At 38.9% G+C, this 16,356-nt stretch overlaps 1 pseudogene; it reads right to left on the bottom strand.

The window, feature by feature from the left end:
• Positions 1 to 14,940: 14,940 nt before the first annotated feature.
• Positions 14,941 to 16,356, bottom strand: part of LOC102473177 (kanadaptin-like) — a 2,024-nt pseudogene continuing 608 nt past the window's right edge.

The following is a 16,356-nucleotide window of genomic DNA, read 5'->3' as shown; positions in this document are numbered from 1 at the left end:
ACATGGGAGCCCAGCGACATAGCCATTACGCTAACTGCTGGTCCCACTACTATTATATTTCAAAACATTTTTATGAAATGAAAACCTGTATTCTTTAGTAGTCATGCTTCATGTTCCACATCCCAGACCCTGGAAATGTTTCTTGTTTTTTTGAGTTAGATTTTAAACTTTTACAGCATACCATAGCTGAAAATGTATCTGCTCACATACTAACAACAGTTATTTTTCTCTTTCTCTTCACTTAATGCTTTGATTCTTCAAGGACCTTGAGTTCTCCTAAATCCCAAGGATTTAGATCACAAAGATTTCTATATTTTTTAAAATAAATTATTTCAGTTCTCAATTTAATTTATACATCACAGAATGAGAGAAAAATAGTTATGCATAGAGAAGAGGATCAAAACAAATAAATCTTTTAAAAGTCTAGATCACTTTCTGATGGATCTGTACATGGGATTTACTTTTGCATGAGACAATGGGCTCTTTTCTATTTTTAGATTAGATAATGCATTTCCTAAGACCCACAGGAGGCCTTAGCTTCTCTTATTACTGAGCACACATGCAGAGACCAGAGATTTTGTGAAAAGGAAAAAGAAAAAAGACAAGGAAAAAGGATTGGTGGTTTATCCCTTTGATCATTAATGCAACTTCACCAGGAAAGATGAAATATGATGCCCAAGAATTTCCTAAAAGAAATACACTAGAAATGCACAAAAATACACATGTATCAAAAGATGTATGTACATTCCCACATTCACGAGAGTGTACTTGCAGTAAGAGGTCATTTGTCAATCTCCTAATGACCCCCTAACCTCAGAACAGTCCCCCAGATGTGGGATTCCAGGCACCAGATGCATATCACTTGTCTAATTAATGCTTGCTAAATGAACTTGTTTCTAAATATTTTATATTTACAAACAGAAAATGTAGGGTTGCTCTGTAGAGATTCTTTGTCACTCAAAGTGTGGCCCAGGGACCAGCAGCATCAGTGTTTCCTTGGAGCCCATCAGAAATGCAGAGTTTCAGGCTCCACTCAGACCTACAAGACTCTGTTTTATCAACATCTCTGACTAATTCGTGTGTATTAATGTTGGAGAAGCACTGGAAAAACCCCTAGTTGACATCTGTTCTCGCTTCCTCAAATTCACTGACACTTACTTAGAATTCATCCAATGTATCCCCAACCAAGTTTAAATTTGCCTTGGGATTTCCTATCTCATTTCAAGTATTTTTAGAGATAAACCAAGGGACTAATTATCTACCCAGGTTGGAACCCTACCTACTGCAGAAAAGCAATGACCCATTTTCATATATCAAGGAAAGTTTTACTCAAAATGATGCTTTTCTCTAGTAAAAATAAGTCAAGCTTATTATAGGAAATCTGGAGAATTATGGAGAAAAAAACTAAAATCATCTGGGTCAGCAGATGACATGGAGGTTAAGGAAGTTGGATCCCACTTGGCTGACTACACCAGGTCGAGTCCCAGACCTGGCAGCTTAAACACCAGTGCCTGTGCATGCTTGCCCCAAATCCTGAGAGGAGAATGGAGAAGGGATTGCAGCATGGCCATCCAGCCTGGAGAATGATTTCTCATTTTCTCTCTCTCTCTTTCTCTCTGTCTTTCTCTGGAAAACACATGCACCTTGTAGTAAGAAAAAAAAAATCTGAATTTCCACCCTGAATACTATATTATATACTCTTTCTCATGTTCTCTCTCTCTCTCTCTCTTTCTCTCTCTCTCTCTCTCTCTCTATATATATATATATATATATTAAAAAAGTTATATATGCAAAATATGTATATATAATATATGTACTATATATATATGCTATCCTCCCAAATTTTATGTATATATAGTACCCACAAGCATTGCATGTTGTCTCCAGTAGTATTCTTTTTTTTAATATATACTTGGGAACCTGAAGTATGTAGAGCTTGTATCTTGCTGTTTTTCTCTATATATTATAATTATTTTCATATCCCTAAAAATCCCCTAATAATATGATTTTAATGACCTTCTATTCTTATGTGACTATATCATATTTTATTTAAATATTCTCATATTTTTCAATACTTTTAAATATTTATAAAATGATTGCAACATCTTTGTGTATAGATCTATTTCTGACTTTCTGATTATCTTTAGGTTTTCAAAGTATATTTGCTGAGTCAGGCAGTATGCCAATTGTTTTCCAAAACATCCAAACTAATTCTCACTCCCAGGAGGTGTGCCATGTCTTCATCAGCCTGTCTTCCAGCCCTTTCAAGCTCTCTAGTTTCTCAGATGACAATTATCATTTTTTCTTTAATTTGCATTTCTTTTGATAACCACCGTGGTGAAAGACTTTATTGATATTTTGATTTCTTCTATGAATCCCTTATACTTGTCCTTGGTCTGTTTTATTATTGGGGTGCTTCTACTATCAGAAATGCTGATGTGTTCACATTGTTAACTCGTCTTCTGGAACCACTGACCATTTAATTGTTTTTAAAATCTTATACATTTTAAATTTTCCCATTGAATATACAAAAATTACGACTATTTTATTTGTTATTTCTTTGTGCTCTTTTTATTTATTTATTTTGAACAGTCAAATCAAGGCCATTGCCATGTACATCATTTTCAATAGAGAATTTTACATTCTTGTGTTTATTAAGTGGTTCTTCCCTTTGCCTCTCCCACTCACTCTCCCCCATCCACTCCTCTCCCTTACAGACCCTGGTATATACACTTACCCCTCCTGCTATAGTATTTTCAGATCTTTCCATTTCTGCCAGAGTACAGACCTTCGGTTTAAATTGAGAAGAGATACACAGTGTTTTTCTTTCCAAGTTTGACTTACTTCCCTTAGGAGTAAGGCTTCCATAGTCAGTCACTTTGAGACAAATAACTGTCTCATTGTTCCTGTAGTGTATACCTGCCACAATTTTTCATCCCAGTCATTGGTTTGGGGGTACTAAGGTTGATGCCATGTCTTCATGATTGCAAATACTGCTATAAATATGTCTTTCCAATTGAGTGCTTTCCTATTCTTTTGTAATACCAAGAAATGGAATTACTGGGTTGTATGGTAATTCTGTTTGTAGATTTTCGAGGAACCTTCATATTGCTTTCTATAGTGAAATTTCTTTTTTTTTTTTTTTTTGGAGAGTATTTTTGCTATAGGGCACGTGCGCTCGCCAGAAAGACAGAGACAGAGAGACAGAAAGGAAGAAATCAACCTCCAGGGGAATGGCCATGCCACAATCCCTTCTCCTCCATTCTCCTCTTGGGATCTTGTCACGCACCCACATGTGCCCAGCGTGAGTTTAAGCCCCTGGGTCCAGGACTTGAACTGCGGTCAACTACATGGGAGTCCAGCGACATAGCCATTACGCTAACTGCGGGTGCCTCTATAGTGAAATTTCTACATTTCTACCAACAGTGTAAGAGAGTTCCCTTTCTGCCACAGTATCACTAGCACTTGTCATTCTTTTCTTTTTTTTAATCATAGTCATTCTGACTTGGGTTAAGTTGTATCATATTGAGGATTTAATGTAATCTCCCTTATGATAAGAACCATTGAACATTTTTTATATGCATTTTGGCTATTCATATGTCCCTCTCGGAAAATTGTCTGTTCAGCTCATTTGCCCATTTTTTAATTGGATTATTTTTTGTTGTTTTGTTTTGTTTATGGTTTTGGTTTTTTGTTTGTTTGAGGGTAAACTGCTTGAGTTCTCTATATAGTCTGGCTATCAGTCTCTTATGTGAAGTCTAGCCTGCAAATATTTTCTCCCATTCAGTGGGTTGTCCCCTCATTCTATTTGTTTTTCCTTTGCTTTGCAGAAGATTTTCAGTTTTCTGTAATCCCACTTGTCTGTTTTGAGGATTATTACTTGTGTTTTAGGGGTCTTATTTAAGAAATCACTGCCTACTCCAATGTCTTCAAGAGTTTCCCTGTGTTTTCCACTGGTAGTTTTATAGTCTGAGGCTTTACATTTAAATCTTTTATCCATTTTAAGCTGAATTTTGCTAATGATGAGAAATAGACATCTGGCTTCATTTTTCTGCAAGTGGACATCCAGTTCCTCCAGCACCATTTGCTGAAAAGTCTTTTTTTTCCTCCATTGTATTGTCTTCTGCCCTTTATGAAAGATCAGCTGACCATGTTTGGGGGTTTATTCCTGGATTCCCTCTTTTGTTCCACTGATCTATGTGCCTGTTTTTGTGCCAATACCATGATGGTTTTTTTAGTTTAGTTTTGTTTTGTTTTTGGAGAGGTTTTTGCTATATGGCACATGCGCTTGCCAGAAAGACAGAGAGATAGAAAGCGAGAAATCACCCCCTGGGGGATGGCCACACCACAATTCCTTCTCCTCCATTCTCTTCTCAGCATCTTGGGCACGCACCGGGTCTGGGACTCGAACCATGGTCGGCTACATGGGAGTTCAGCGGCATAGCCATTACGCTAACTGTTGGTCCCAATATCATGCTATTTTAATTATCATAGTATTGTAATATATTTGGAGGTCAGAGATTAAGATGCCTCCTACTTTATTCTTCTCACATAGTACTGCCTTCGAGATACAAGGCCTTTTGTGATTCTCAATAATTTTTTTTTTGAGAGATTTTCACTGTAGGGCGCGTGCGCTCGCCAGACAGACAGAGAGAGACATAGAGACAGAAAGCGAGAAATCACCCCCCAGGGGGGATGGTCACGCCGCAATCCCTTCTCCTCCATTCTCCTCTTGGGATCTTGGGCACGCACGCACACGCGCCCGGCGTGAGTTTTAAGCCACCGGGTCCGGGACACGAACTGCAGTCGACTACATGGGAGTCCAGCGACATAGCCATTACGCTAACTGCTGGTTCCCAATAAATTTTATGACTGTTCTTTCAAATTCTTTGAGGAATGTCCCTGGTATCTTGATTGGAATTACATAGAATTTGTAAATTAATTTGAGCAGAACTGACATTTTGATTATATTGGTTCTTTCAATCCAAGAATAGGAGATGTTCTTGGTTCCATTTATTTGCATGATACTCAAATTTTTATTCAGGTTTTCATAGTCTTCCTTGTAAAGGTCTTTCATCTCTTTGGGTTTTTTTGTTTGTTTGTTTGTTTTTTTCCTAAGTGTTTGTCTGTCTGTTTGTGGCTATTGTAAATGGGATTACTTCTTTAATTCTGTCTCAGTCTGCTCATTGTTCATATATAAAAATGCTATGGAGGGATCAGCAGGTGATGTGACGTGGCGTTTGGAGCACTGGACTCCCACATGGCTGACCACAGTTTGAGTCCTAGACATGGTGGCTTGCTTTCTCACTACCATTCTCCCTCTCTTCCTCTCTGTATTTCTCTGGTCAAATTGAAGAATAATAATAATAAATAAAATTAAATAATTTTTTAAAATACTATGGATTTTTGTATATTGATTTTGTATCTTGCCACTTTACTGCATTTAATTATCACTTCTGTGAAGGTTTGTGTGTGTATTCCTTTTGGGTTTTCCATGTGTATAATATTGTCTGCAAATAGGGACAATTTAGTGCCTTCTTTTCCTATTTGGATGCCTTTTATTTTTCTCTCATTTGATTGCATTGCTTAGAACTTCCAACACTATGTTGAGAAGAAGCGGAGAAAGTGGGTAGCCTTATCTTGTTCCACTTTTTAGTGGGAAAAATTTCTGCTTTTCCTATTCTAAATGATATTAGCAATGAGTTTACCAAACATGGCTTTTTAAAAAAATAATTATTTATTTAAATGTATGTATTATTATTATTAAAGTTGACCAGAGAGACACAGAGAAGGAGAGAACATGAGAAAGCAAGCCACCATGTCTGGGACTCGAACCATGGTTGGCTGTTTGGGAGTCCAGTGCCTCAATCACCACATCACCTGCCAGCCCCCATACATGGCTTTTGTGTGTTGAGAAATGTCCCTTTTAATCCTATCTTGCTGAGAGTCTTAATCATTAACAGATATTGTATATTATCAAATTTTTTTTACATCAATTGATTCTTATCTGTCCTTCTGTTACAATACTCTATAACACTTACTGTTGAACCATCCTCCCATCCCTAGGATAAAAATCTATCTCATTCTAGTGTATAGTCTATTTTTAATGTGCTCCTGGATTCAATGTATTAGTATCTTGCTGATAAGTTTTGCATCTATATTTGTCAGGGATATTGGTCTTTAGTTTTCCTTTTTTTTTTTTTTTGGTTTTGTATTTGGTACCAAGATGATGGAGGTTTCATAGAATGAGTTTGGAAAGGTTCCTTCCTTTTGAATTTTTAGAAATAGCTTGAGGAGAACTAAAATGAACTCTTCTTCTTTACAAGTTTTGTAAAATTTATAAGTGAAAAATCATTGAGACCTGGGCTTTTCCTTGTCAGGTGATTATCACTGATTTAATATCACTGCTTGTTATTGTTCTATTTAGATTTTCTCTTTCTTCCTGGTATCAGTTAGCTCCTATGTCTCTCTATTATTGATATAGGTGACTTGTCCAGTTGTGACAGGGGGCACTGAAATCTCCAATGGTTAGTGTGTTGCAGTCAGTCTCTTCCTTTAGATTTAACAGTCTTGCCTTTAAATATTTGGATGTCCAGAGAGTTCCTGTCCATCAACCAATCTGCCTTTTAATTGGGAAATTTAATTCATAAACATTCAATATTATCAAAATGTTCAGATTTATCCCCATCATCTTGTTAGTCTTTTTTCATTTGTTTTGTGGCATAGTCTTTTTTTTTTTTTTTTTTTTTTTGAGAGTGATTTTTTGCTATAGGGTTGTGTGCACTTGCCAGAAAGATAGAGAAACTGAAAGCCAAAAATCACCACCACTCTCCCCAAGGGGGATGGCCATGCCACAATCCTTTCTCCTCCAGTCTCTTCTTGGGATTTTGGGTATGCACACACATGCTCCTGGCATGAGTTTCAAGCCACCAGGTTCAGTATTCAAACCACAGTTGACCATATGGGAGTCCAGTGCCTTAACCACTATGCCACCTGCTGGCCCCATGGTCTTATATTTCTATTTGTCTCCATTTTCCTGATATAATATTCCCTTGCATACTTCCCGAAGAGCTGGTCTAATGCTGGTGAATTCTTTCAGTTTTTGTTTATCTAGGAATGATTTTACTTCTCCTTCCCATGAAAAATAATCTCATTGGATATACTACTCTTGACTAAAACCATTTTTCTTTCAGGGTTTTAAGTATGTCTTTCCAGGGCCAGCAGATGGGGTGGTGGTTAAGGGCACTGGACTCCACATGACCAACCACAGTTCAAGTCCTGGACCTGGTGGCTTGCTTTCTCATTTTCTCTCTCTTTCTCTTTCTCTCTGTTCCTCTCCGATCAAATTTAAATAAACAAATAAACAAATAAATAAATGAAGTTAAATAAAATAATTCTTAAATATGTCTTCTCATTCTTTCTTTGCCTGTATTTTTTTTTTAATTGAGAGATTGGATGTTAGTCTAATAGGATAAACTTCGTAAATAACTTGGTATTTCTTTCTTGTCATTTTTAGAATATTGTTTTTGTCTTTGCTTTATACCAAATTGGCTATGATGTGCCTTGGAGAGGATCATTTAATGTTGAATCTATTTGATGCTTTTTGTATTTCTTAGATCTAGTTGTCTATACATTTCTCTAGATTTGGGAAGTTTTCAGATACTGTTTTATCAAAGAGAGTTACTATGCCTTTACCTGTTTTGTCACTTTCTGAAATACTCACTATATGGATATTTAGCTGCTTAATGGTGTCTAGAATTTACCATATATTGTCTTCATTTTTAATGGTTATTTTTCCATTCTATTTCAGAGCTTGGAGTAAATTAAAAGTTTTGTCTTCAAAGTTGGAAATTTTTCTTCTGTTGTAGTCTAATCTGCTGTTAATACTTTCAAGGGAGTGTTTTTTGTTTCTTTTTATAAAGAATTATTTTTTAGTTTAACTTTACTTATTTATTTTTAATTTGACAAGAGAGGGGCAGAAAGAGAGAAAGAGAAAGAAACTGAAAAAGGAAGCCTCCAGGTCCAAGACCCAAACCATAGTCGGCCATGTGGAGTCCAGCACCCTTAACCACCGTGCTACCTGCCGGCCCCTCAAGGCAGGTTTTTATCACCTGTATTTTATTCTTTATCTCTAGAAGCTCTGTTTGATTCTTTTTTAGAGTGTCTATCTCTTTATGAAATTTCTCCTTGAAGTCATGGAATAACTTTTGCATCTCCTGGAACTGGTTATTAATTTTCTTTTGTATCTCATTGAGTTTTTTAAAATAATTTTAAAATGTGTCACAATATTTATTCTTATTATTTTATAAATTCCATCACTATACATCATTTAGCTTGTAGAGAGAATATACCCAAAATGAAATACACCTCAGACCAGTCTAGTTGAGAATACTATACACGTTATCATCAATAGGTAATAAACCATTTCTGTGTCCCACAAAAGTCTTATTTCTCTATTTTTCACTATAATTTCCTTCCCTAAATTCATCCCCTCTCCCACTCTCCTTCCACGCTGTCTCCAGTGTCCGTAACTATTTTCAATGTTTTCGTGCCCTCCAATCTTTTGGTCTCTACCATAGAGTGCAGACAGTTGGTATATGTTAAGTGGAGACATAAAATGTCTCTCTTTCATAGCCTGACAGGTTTACTGAGCAATAAATCTTCCATATTTGTCCACTTTCTATAAAATGCCAGGGTTTTTTTTTTTTATGGCTGCACAGTATTCCATGGAGTATATGTGTGACACTTTTTCAATTCATTCATCCGTTCATAAACATTTGGGTTGGTTCCATGTCTTAGCAATCGTGAATAATGCCTCAATAAACATGGATGTGTAAGCACTTTTCTGACTGAGCATTCTCCTGTCCTTTGGGTAGATAGCCAGGAGTGGAATTGCTGCACCATATGGTAATTCTATTTGTAACTCTTTGAGGAAACTCTATATTGTTTTTCATAGTGGCTGGACAAATTACATTCCCACCGACAGCATAGGAGAGTTCCTGTTTCACAAGCCCAGCCAATCAACATTTATCATTTATTGCATTTTTAATCTTTGCATTCTGACAAGGGTTAGGTATCTCATTGAGTTTTGAAACAATGAATAATCTAAATCATTTTATTGACACTTCTACGATTTCTTGTTTTTGTTTTTGTTTTGTTTTGTTTTGTTTCCATTGTTGGTGGAGAGTTGTTGTGTCCTTTTGAGGAAGAGATACTACTTTTTTTTCATATCTCTGGGACTCTGCTTTGGTTTTTAGGTATTCAGTGAAGTGCTCATTTCTTCCTAAATGTTTGGATAGGTTTTTGCAGCTGTATACTCATGTGCTTCCCTATGTTGTGTGTTAGCTTTGTGTCAGTTTCCTCATTCTTCTGTGAGTGGGAGTGCAGGATTCCGTGGTGGGAATTTTGCAGTTCAAAATTTCAGATAGGCTTTTCCTTTTTCTCCTTTAGAAGAGAGAGTGAGGGGAGAGTTCCTCCAGATTTGATATGTCTTTAGGTGGTTTTCTTTCCCAAACTCTGGTCCCAATGTGGCTGAGGGCTTACCTGGGAGGATGAAATGTGAGGCAGTAGCACAGGTGTTGTGGCACATGGGCCCAGCTGCAGATGGTTTCCTGCCTTGCTCAGCTGTTCAGATGAGACATGGGGTGGCCCACAACGAGCCTGGCCAAGTGGAAAGTCTCCCTTCCTTCTTTCTCTAGCAAGACTGACCTGTTTTTTCTTCCACAGTGTTTGCACTTAAAAGGAGACTAGACTTTACGGAGAACATAATCAGTCTAAATGTTTTTCTAAGAGCCAGGCAAAAGAGTAATACTGATAGGGAGCATCCTTATCCCATTCCAAGTGTGATGTTGGCTTTTACCTGTATCAATGTGTGAATAAACCAATTTTTCCCTCATTTTTCATTTTGGGGTTTTTTTTTTAAGCTTAAGCAATTTTATTTATTCATTTGTTTGTGTTCACTGTGATGTTTCCTTACTTGTATATTATTTCCTAAAGCATACTAAAGCATCTGTTTGATAACTGACCTGTCTCAACAAGCTGCCCATTTCTTGCTTTGTTATAAAACAGTTTTATTACCATAGTGTTTAAAGCATCTGACCAACCTGGTTTTCAGAAACAAGGTGGCTTTTTATCGTTTTACTTTCTAATTTGGGCTCCTTGTAGGAAAAAAGAATCAACTTTCCAACCCAAGAACTGACAGGTAGGCAGACTTTTTCAACAAAGAAGCAGGCATCTCTTGTTATTTTGATGTAAAGCATTGGGTATGAATAGAGGCAGCCTCCACAAAACTCTCCATAAAGTGCTCTGATAGCTTTACCTTTCCAGAAAAAGAAACGAGGATTCATAACCTTTTATAAAAGCGTAAAGGTTTACTATATTCTTCATGTGAAACAGTGTTCTGAAGTCTTTCTTGACCTATCTGGCTATTTGAAGATATTAAAAGCCAATTTAAACAACTAGAAAAAAGTTGCTTATGTATATTTTTGTGGTTAATATAGAGATGGTCCAAGAGCCTATATTTGCTTGGAAAAAGTCTTTTCCTTTATCTTGGACTCTTCTCTCTTTCACTTTTTAGATTTCTCTCAACAATTTGTTGAGAGAAATAAGTAAGTACACCACTCAAAGTGTATAGGGAGTGATCAGGACTGGCTCATCTCCTCTGTTCTTTAATTCCCACTAGTGTCACTTCTTCAGCAGTAAAATTAAGGAAATGGTGACACTTGTCCCATTCAGTTTGTTTATAGAAGGGTTGAATGGGATTTTGCATGGAAGGACCTCAGCAAAATCCCAAGCACAAAATGAATATTAAAAAAATTTAAACTGTAAAAAATAGATTGACTCACTGCCAGTCCTCTCAGTCTTTGCAGAAGTCTTGTTTGACTGCTATTTTGAAGAGAAGATAAAGATCTCTCCTTCATGTTTGTCCTTGACTTTGCTTATCTTTTTTATTCCTTCTTCCTATCTTTAAAAAAGAAGTTCCTTCTCCCTACCAAAGGCAGCCCTGTGTGTCTGATCTCCCCTTTTCCCTATATTCCTTTCCCCTCCCTTCCTACCCTCCTCCTTTCTTTTCCTCTCAAAACCTTGTTCAGTTCTCTTCTCACTTTGTTCAGTGGTTCTCCGCATGTCTTCTGCCTTTTTTCTTCATTGTATACTCAGTTATCCCCTGCCCTATAGAAGTACTCTGTAACTATTGTATTTTAGTTATCTACTGCTATGCAATAAATTATTTCATGACTTAGTGGCTTAAAACAACCATAAGATTTTCTTTCTCTTAAGGTTTCTGTGGCCAGGTATTTGATAATGACTTGATTGGGTGGGTCTTGATTGGCTGCAGCCAGAAATTGGCTGGATTATAGTTTCTGAAGACTTGACAGGAGGGGAGGATCCACTTCTGAGGTAGTTCTCTAAGATAATTGTGGACAAGCAAATTGTTGACAACTGTATTTCTCTTTATGTAGGCATCTCCACTGGACTGCGTGAGTATTCTTACAATATGGCAACTGGCATTTCCCTAAAGTGAGTGATCTAAGAAACCAACAAAATAGCTTCAGAATTTATATTCTGTTATTTCCTCTGTATTCTATTGGTCACACACAAGCCCTAATTCAATAAGCAAGAGGGGTTTTACAAGCACTAGAAGTCAATGACCATTGGAAACCATTTTTAGAAGCTAGGTATCACAACCTACTAGTACTTGTTTTCAAGTGATTCTGGAAAGGGTATCCACCATGGCCACAATTTCTTATCCTCTACTCTCTCAGGCAGAATTCCAATTTGCAAGTTAAGTTGACACAGGAACCAGATGGTGGTGCATCAGTAAAACAATGCGCTATGAGGCTGGCCCACATCGGAAGGTTCTGGGTTCTCATTCCAAAGACCTCCCTGAACATGCTGAGCATGCAGGTTGTGCCCATCAGCCAGGTTTGGCTGAGCCTGGGGGATGGACCATGGTGTGAAGACCCTGTTGGAATGCTCACTCTCTCTTGTGTGTGCACACATGCACACACACTCATACAATAAATAAATAAATTTTAAAATAAAAATTTTAAAAAGTTGACTCCAAATATTCATGAAAGGAATTTATTAAAGAGGTATTATGAGGAGGACTGGAGAATCAAGATTGTTGAAACTGAGTTTCCAGGAATGATGCCCAAAACCAGACCACAGGACTGATCTGAAGAGGCAACAATTCTATTGCTGTGGCTGCTGCTATCACTACTGCCCCACTGAGCTCCACAGAAAACGACCACCATCTTTCCATCTTTGCCATGTCCAATAAATGCACTCTCTTTTTTTTTTCTTTTTTTTTTTTTTTTAGAGATTTTCACTGTAGGGCGCGTGCGCTCGCCAGACAGACAGAGAGAGACATAGAGACAGAAAGCAAGAAATCACCCCCCAGGGGGGATGGTCACGTCGCAATCCCTTCTCCTCCATTCTCCTCTCGGGATCTTGGGCACGCACGCACACGCGCCCAGCGTGAGTTTTAAGCCACCGGGTCCGGGACACGAACCGCGGTCGACTATGTGGGAGTCCAGCGACATAGCCATTACGCTAACTGCTGGTTCCCTTTTTTTCTTTTTTTTGAGTCAAAAAGCACCCTCACAAACACAGCTCCTCTAAAAGCCAAGGTGTCTGTTTGCACCCACTCAACCAAAATAATAGAGGGCTCCACAAAGGGTCATTTTCCTGATTGTTCATTTCTGAACAGATGGTTAATGTGTGTGTGTCTGATGGACGTGGCATGCATCACACATTCCTGCAACCCAACTGCAAGAGAGGCTGGAAGTTTCCATTTTCTGAGTTCTGCTTTAGGGAGGCAAGATGCCAAAGGCTGGACTTATCCTAAAGACAAAAATGGTTTTCAAGAAGTACAGAACACCCAAAATGAAGGACAAATTGTCCACAGTACACACTCATCTTAATCCTTGTCATTTAACATTCACACTAAAACTATCTCTCAGTGGTACCCAGGGACACTAAGTTGGCCTTCCCACCTTTGGATCGCCCCAGCTTCTCACTGGAGAAATTGAAGTACTGTTTGGCCAGCATCTTAGGCCAAGTTCCCCAGAAGTGGACTCTGACAGGAGAATTGAAGTCCAAGTGATTTATTAAAGATGTCTCTCCAGGGACCAGCAATTAGCGTAATGGCTATGTCGCTGAACTCCCATGTAGTTGACTGTGGTTCGAGTCCCAGACCCGGTGGCTTAAACTCACACCAGGCACATGTGCATGCGTGCCCAAGATCCTGAGAGGAGAATGAAGGAGAAGAGATTGCGGTGTGGCCATTCCACCTGGGAGGTGATTTCTTGCTTTCTGTCTCTCTGTCTCTCTCTGTCTTTCTGGCGAGTGCACACACCCTATAGCAAAAACCTCTCCAAAAAAAATAAAAGATGTCTCTCCAAAGGGCCCAGGTTAAGAAGCAAGGGGAAATGAGGAAGCAAGACAGGAAGAGGAAGAAACTGAGCAAGGACAGGTACAATTTCAAGCCAGTCCCATGGCGTATATTTAGCCCAATCCCACAAGAGAACTCTGAAGGATAAGTTAGACCTCAGAGTTATTCTTCTCTGAACCAGGGAACAGAGCTTCCATATGTGCCTGAGAGAAACAGGAGGGGGACATCAACCGTAAGGAACTCCTAGCACTCTGTTCTTGCAGGCAAAGTAGCTTCAGAAGCCTAAGGTCGATACTCTGAAAAAGAGAAGCAGATCTGGACCATTGGAGATAAAAACACACAGATGCCTTCTGAGGAAGGAGCGCAGATATGATAAAGGGACCAGAGGATTTCTGGGCAGAGGACCAACAGAGCCTCAGTATGCAGCTTCCAATCTACCTTTCCACGTGGACTGTCCCAACCTGGGTCCACATTCTTGTCTTTATCCAGCTGCCGTGAAGTCATGCTTCTCATAATCCCCTGAATATACCCCAACCCTCGTCCACATTAACTGTTGGCTTATTCCAAATATACCTCAACTTTTCTGACTTCACAGCATCCCTCTTCCTAAACTGAGAATGTGTGCCCCTTAGCCTTTTCTTCTGCAGAGCTCTCCTAAGTGCAGGTGAAATGGCTGCCTCCAGGGACCAGACAGTGGAAAGGCAGTAAAAGCTGACACTTTGTGCAGCTGACCCACATAGGAAGGTTCTGGGTTCATGCTCAGAGACCTAAGTAAACTGGGTACGTGTAAGTGCCCATGATCTGCAGCTGGCTAAAGGTGGGGATGAATCATGGTATCAAGACTCTGTTGGAGGCCTTTTCACCTTCTCTTTTTCTCATTCTCTTCCTCTCTCTCAGAAGAAAAATAAACTTTTTAAAAAATGCTGTCTGTTGGGGCCAGCAGGTGGCATGGTGGTTAAGGGCACTGGACTCCCACATGGCCGACTGTGGTTTGAGTCCCAGACCTGGCAGCTTGCTGTCTCACTTTCCCTCTCTTTCTCTCTCTCTCTGTTCCTCTCTGGTCAACTTAAAATAAATGAATAAATAAAGTTAAATGAATTTATTCTTTAAAAAGTTTTTTTAAATAAATAAATGTTGCGTGCATGATGAAGTCCTCCCTGACCACCCTTACTTGCAAGGTCATCTCTCCCCTCAACTATGAAAATATTTCTTCCTTTCTTTCTTTCTTTCGGTGAAGATTTATGTTCATGCTTATGTTTCTCTGATGAATTTTAGACTCCTTGACGCAAAGACTGTTTCTTACAAAATTGTATTTCCTGCATAGCACCCTGTTAATCATATTCATTTATATGTGTTTGTTGAAAAAATGAAAGAATCCTGCTTTTGAGCTCATGAAACATCCATAATATTGCAGTTCAGTTTTGTTTTTTTATTATTATTATTTTTTTTATTTCGTACGGTCCTGTCTTTTATTAATTCTCAAAATATATGGTTCCCTTTTTACATACATACACAAACACTTATACATAAATACCAAATCGAGAACAACCAGATGGGCAGGTAAATTTAGGACGCCAAGAGCACAGAAGAAAAGGCCAGTCACATTTGACAAGTGATCACTTGAACCCCTCCAGGCGTTCAACTTGATTCATTATCTATGTCACATTCTGAAGCGGTCAATAGCCGTACTTGTCATTGAGATGAGTCCTGCCATCTCCACTTTGGCCTTCAGGTGGGACCCACACACAGTAGTCTTCAGGATATTTGGAAGAAAGTGCCAGAAAAGGTTTACTTGGACCTGGAGTTTTCTTTTTCTTCAATTCATCTCCGCTTTCTTCATATTCAGTCTTCGATACTGAGGGCTCCTCCCGTGATGGCGGCATTTGGTTCATCTCCTGGGAGTCTTTATTCTGTCCTGTCCTGCTGGGTTGAGACACGTTTTCATGGTTCCATGTTGCTTCAGAACACATGAGATCTTTGGGTGGACTTGCTTCCTGTACTGCTGCCTTGGGTTCTACCTCCTGCTGTAGCTTACTGCTTCCATTCTCCATTTTTTTTCTTTTCATGCTCCTCCTTCTCTTTTTCTTCTTCCTCTTCCTCTTCTTCCTCTTCTTCTTCTACTTCAGGTTCATCCTTCATCGTCATTAGAGCTGGAGGGAGATCTGGACGCTTGGGAGGTAACTTCCCTCCTGTTCCAGTTTTTAATTTGAATTTGCTTCCTCCTTTCACGGCACCAAAGAGAGGCAATGTAAGCTTTTTAGTTTTGTTTTCTGTGCCTGTAGCCTAATTTTCAGTCTTTTTAAGTTCTGGAATCTCTGCTGGCTTTACAATTTTTATTAACCCTTTAAGTCTCTGTTGTTCTTTCCTCAGTTCCAAAGTCCTCAGGTGAAGTTTCTTTCAGGACACACCATCTAAAGCACTCCCTGATTTCATTTCTGACATGAATGCATCTAAAGAATCCTGAGACGGAGACTCTGACAGAGCTCTGCTCGATGTTTTCAGCCTCTCAGAAACCTCAGAAAGTTCCCTTTCAGCATCATTTAGTTTTGCAACCAGGGATTCAAAGGTCTCTGGCTTCTCATCAATCTTTCCCAGCCTTCTTCATTCGGTTCAGTCGCTTCTTCTCAACCAGGCCAGTCCGATCAAGGAACGTATCATCATCACTGTCATAAAAGTCTTCATCTTCCCAGTTCTTGGCTTTCCTTTTCCGAGATACTGCTTCCTGCCGCAGCAACCCCAGAGTATCGAGGATCCTACAAGCTTCCAGGGAGCACTGGATCATTGCTTCTTTTTTCTTTCCAGAGTGAATGGCCTCAGCCACAAGTTGTTTTCCAGTTGAATCATCCACAGGTAATCTCACCCTGCAGAGCCAAGTGCTATGCCCCTGTTCATCAAATTCATATTCTAATTCTTCTCCTTCTCGGTCAAAAAAACCTTGGAGAGCCTTTTTTGGGTCCTTTATA

Source organism: Tupaia chinensis, unplaced genomic scaffold (assembly GCF_000334495.1).
Source record: "Tupaia chinensis unplaced genomic scaffold, TupChi_1.0 Scaffold000007_1, whole genome shotgun sequence".
Classification (NCBI taxonomy): Eukaryota; Metazoa; Chordata; class Mammalia; order Scandentia; family Tupaiidae; genus Tupaia; species Tupaia belangeri.
The sequence above is the reverse complement of the archived record's forward strand: the minus strand, read 5'-3'. Positions and strand labels throughout refer to the sequence as shown.